This window comes from Urocitellus parryii, chromosome 1 (genome assembly GCF_045843805.1).
Source record: "Urocitellus parryii isolate mUroPar1 chromosome 1, mUroPar1.hap1, whole genome shotgun sequence".
Lineage (NCBI taxonomy): Eukaryota > Metazoa > Chordata > Mammalia > Rodentia > Sciuridae > Urocitellus > Urocitellus parryii.
The window spans coordinates 28,175,887-28,180,924 of NC_135531.1; the positions used below are offsets into that span (position 1 = coordinate 28,175,887).

At 34.5% G+C, this 5,038-nt stretch overlaps 1 pseudogene; it reads right to left on the reverse strand.

Annotated features, from left to right (window-relative positions):
- Positions 1 to 516: 516 nt before the first annotated feature.
- LOC113186240 (interleukin enhancer-binding factor 2 homolog pseudogene) lies at positions 517 to 4,517 on the reverse strand (annotated as a pseudogene).
- Between the last annotated feature and the right edge of the window lie 521 nt (positions 4,518 to 5,038).

Below are 5,038 nucleotides of genomic sequence, written 5' to 3' on the forward strand. Positions count from 1 at the left end.
ATGAAGAAATGTTGCTGTCCTGCTTTATTATGAATACATCACATAGCCTAGATTGGTGGCTCACACGTGTAATCGCAGGTGCTCTGTACAATGAGGCAGGAGGATAGAGACTTCAAAGCCAGTCTCAGCAGCAGTGAGGTGTTAAGCAGCTCAGTGAGACACCATCTCTACATAAAATACAAAATAGGGCTGGGGATGTGGCTCAGTGGTCTAACACCCCTGAATTCAATCCCCAATACCCACCAAAAAATAAAATATATATATATATATATATATAATAGATAACATAGTTTTATAAATGGGAGATTTCTGGCTGCTACACCAGTACCAAAACTAGTGGAATGACACATCTTTCTTGAGAGTTTATTTTCTTTCCTGTTGTCCCTTCTATTCCACAGAAATTTACCAAAAACAACAACAACAACAAAAAAAAAAACACAAAACACACACACACACATTAGGAACTAGATTAGGATCTGGTGTTCCCTCTGGATAGGAGAGGGAGTGAAGGGAAGGTCACCCCTGAGTTTCCAGGCTTTCCTCTTCTTCTCCTTGAGGCGGTATTCTGAATTCTCTTCGGTATTCTCCTCCTTGTCCTCTCTATTCAGGTAGCTTCTCATAAGCCTTTTGTGAAGGTGACTACCAAACCATCTCAGGTAGATAGTTCAGAAGCAAGAGTGCTGGTATCACCCTCCAGGCCAAGGATCATCCTCAAACCACCATGTGATAGGATTTGAGCCAGAGTCTGAGCTGTGGTAGCAGATCATATCCTACTGTTCCAGCATCACTGGTGTGTGTACTCTGAAGCTGCCACTCTCACAGGGACAGTGATATCCATTGATCCTGGAAGGAACAGTCTTGCAGCCAGAATCTGCAAGCAATGCCCGTAGGTCACAATTAGTATCAGAGGTTGTCTGGTGGGGATATTCATCACAGTGCCCAAGTAGGTCAAGGATCCAGAGTGTGAGGGGCTTAAGGTCCGAAAAACAAATCCTCAAGTCTTTCAGCAATCTGATGAGAATGCTAACTGTGGAACAACAAGCATATTTCTCAAACCAGTGAGCATGTGGGATTGCTGCTAAAGCATTCTGTAACACCTTCTCTTATCTTCAAAGAGAAAAATGCATAGATTGAAAACATAAGTAGATGCTATTCGTGTATAATAAAATTGCTGAAGTGAATGAGACTGACCTCATCGAGTATTGGTGAAGTTAGAAAGTCACTGTAACCTGTGACATGGTTGGTGGGAGTTTAAATTGTGGGAACTGCTTTGGAAAATTATTTCATGCTATACTTAAAAACTGAACATAAACATACCTTATTATCTGTCAATGTGCTAACTAAAAAAGAATTTACATATTCTCCAAGACACAGGCACATGCACGTTTACAACAGCATAATTCCTAAGTGGAAAATACTTAAACACTCTGTTCATTGATTATAGCAAAATCCTATCATTTATAAAATCAGGAGTGCAGATGCAAACAATAGCTGGATGAATTTAAAAAATGAACACACAAAAAAACTATAATGTTGAAAGTAGCCAAGCACAGAAATGGAGTATCCAAATTAATATACATTTATAAATAAAAGGAAAATTGATAGACTTAAATGTCAGAATATTAGCTATTCCCAGATGCAGTAATCATTAACATTGTTCTCCTAGGGAGATTTAAATATTGATATTTTATTTATTAATTAAGATGTCATGATAATATAGGTTAATTATGGAAAAATACATGGAGCTATATACATTTAACTTTTGTTCAGATCTTTTTTGTAGTTAAAAAAAAGTCCATGGAAATTATCAACACCCATCTCCTGATGTTGTTATTGTTATCATTGTTATTGTTATTGTTATTGTGGTTTTTTATTCTTTTCTTTTGACAACATTTGCAACATTCAAATTTGGTCAAAGAGAACAAATTACCACTGATTTGAAATTGAAACTCTACATTGTAAAAAATGAAGTAAGAATACAAATAATAGGGCAGAGAGAGGAAGAAGAGTGCCATGTGGACTACTGTAGGGATGTTTCTTCTGTTCCCAGATATTGACAAGTGTATTTTCTACATGTGAAATAAACCTCAATATAATAGAAGAAATATCAAATCAGGATATACATGTGCAGTTCTTTCAAAAGTATTTCTTCCTTGCTTTTAGACTTACACAAAATAAGCCTATTTCTTATAATGTTGTCATAAGTAAAACATTCATCTTTTTGAGTTACAAGATGATTTCTCAAATCAAATAAAATCTGAAAAATGTCCTGCACATGTTCTGTGACTCCATTATTTGCTTTCTTGTTTGTTTTGTTAAATAAATATAAATGCTTTAAGAATCAACATGAAATAAGATGAAGTGAGAATAAAATGATTAGTTAAACACATAAAAGCTACATAATATTTTTCCTTAAGTCAAAAATTAAAAACATATACTTCTGAAACTAACTTATTTTCTGATGTTGGTAAAATTCAGGGTAGGCAAACGTTGGACAATCAATCCTGGAAGACAAAACAGATATAAGCAGGCATTATTCATCCTTAGCCTGTGCTTTACATAAAAATGTTCGGGTAATTAAAAGACATTTCTGTCTTTTTTGTTTAGCCATGATCTGATTTTGTAAACGTTGAGCTTACACGTAAGAAACTTGAGAAAGTACAACCATAGCAACGTCAAGGCATAGAACTTACATTATACAATTCTGTCTATTCTTTCTCTAGATGTCGGTGTCCCTCATCTGCCCTTTGGCTGTTAATGTGTGTAACATTTATTTTTGTTCCATAAACCCTTTAAATAAAAATCCATTTAACCCAGTCATCTGAAGCATAACATATGCTTTTTCAGGGTTATCAAAATATCTTACTCTTCTTTTAAAGTCTTGTAACTATGCAATTTCAGCTTTGGGCTTTCTTCCAAACAGGACTGAAATAGAATTGCAGTTGCACAATAAACAAGAGTTGCTAATTGCCAATTTTGTAGAATTTCTTACCAAAAAAAAAAAAGGAATATCACTTCAAAATGTGTTGGATGGAACTTTTTCCTCTCTATTCATCTTGTTTCTGATAACTCAGGACTATTTCTTTGCACTTGTGCATTTGAATTTTGCCTATGTTTTGAAAGACAATTTTCTTTGTTTAATTTTCTCTTCACTAAATGCATTTTCTGTCTTTCTATTCTAGAGTTATAAATGTGGCAATTTTCAAACTTTGTAATTTTTCTTCACAACATTATGCTTACGTTTTCATCTGCAAACAGAAATTGAGTAAAATTCATAAAAGACATGATTAAAGCAAATGACATTAACAATGCACTCAAAAGAGTTCATGCTTCCAGTTTTCACCAATGTGTTGATGTTGTTCTTCTTTATTTACATTAGCTCATCTGGACTCCTGTGTGCCTGATTTTAAAATGAAGAGTTATCTTTTAAAATGACAAACTGCTAGTGATTAAATAAATCATGTTCACTTCTTATTAAGGATAGCTTTTATATTAAAAATTGCTTCCTCCTATGATTCCCAATAAAAATTAGGAGAAACAAGAATGTACACATAATTAGCTATATATTAAGAACATGGGGAGGAAATAATTATTAATAAGATTATTTGAGCATGACATTGATAATTATTTTAATTTTTCTTTAAGAACTTTATGAAACAATTCTATACTATATACTGAATAGTTTTTTAATGTAAAATATCCCAAACTAATTTCTCCATTGGCTTTCCCAGAACACAGAATTATTATAGGTTGGTGAACTACCAGGCTGTCACTGAACTCAAAGTTCTCTGCATGCAATCCCTCCTCTTCAACACTTAAATTTTCTCTGGTATTTTTTATCTAAGGTTATGAGTCGTTTTTAAAATTCTTGATTCCTCAAACTAGGTAAACTCACTTGTCATACGCTTCCGTATCTCCTATGAGCTTTACAGTTAATAAGTAGATAGATAAATACAGTTTTAGGTAAATTTATTACATGATAGATCTGCAATTGATGTGAGCTATGAAGTGATAGATTATGGACAGCAGGACTAAAGGGAGAATTATTATAGAAAGTAGTTTGTTATGCATGTGGAAGTATAAATATCTTAAAAACTAAGCCCTAAAATAAGGATGCAAAATTCTGAGGCAGTTTAGGCCCAAGGTGGCTGGAGACTTATTTGAATAAAGCAAGTTTTGGATCAAGAAGTAGATCTCCACACGCAAATGAGAAAAAAGGACTCTGTTGTAGTGATATGGATGCCAAGGTCAGCTTGATCAGCTCCAGGAAGCCATAACTGGAGAAGGTTCTGTAGTGTTGCATGACCAGTAACTACTTCTCTTCCAAGGCAGAGAAGCAAAGCCAGAGATTAGCTTAGAATTTTAATGGAGAAGAGGAAATGTTGGAGGTTGGACTTGTGGGGCCTGCCAATACCTCTTGCTGCCTTAAAGCAAAGTTTATGGCTTAGCTCCCGATTATGCAAAACTGAGCCAAGAATCATTACCTTTCCAGAGGCTATATTCCAGGTAGATGCCATTTTGATAATACAAAAACATGAAGTGAAACAGTGAAGTGATGATTGTCATAAATATAAATATGGTATAGAATATATAAGAGCTAGTCTTTAAAAGTTAATAGTGAGGATTATATGGAAGCTCTGTCAGGACAAAAAGAGACATTTGCCATTCTTGAATATAGGTGAAATGTGAGAGTCTATAAACAGCTCCTAACCAAGAGGCCTGCCAAGGAGATGGTGTCCTTAAGGACCTGTCAGATGTCAACTAGAGCAGTGGTAGGGAAATGTTCACAGAAAAACTGAGGATAATGGAGGACATTGCTAATGGCATCTTATCAATTAGAGACAGTACACAACAGATGGTTTTACAGGGTGAGAAAAGGTACAGAATTAAGATAAATTAGTAAGGAGGCACAGCAGAATCTAAATGCATAGACAACTATTTTTGGAACCACTATTTGGTATATTTCAAATTCCAGTGTTGTTGGAGTGAATAAAATACTTTTTAATGATAATATATTCTCTCATCTTCTAGAGGAGTG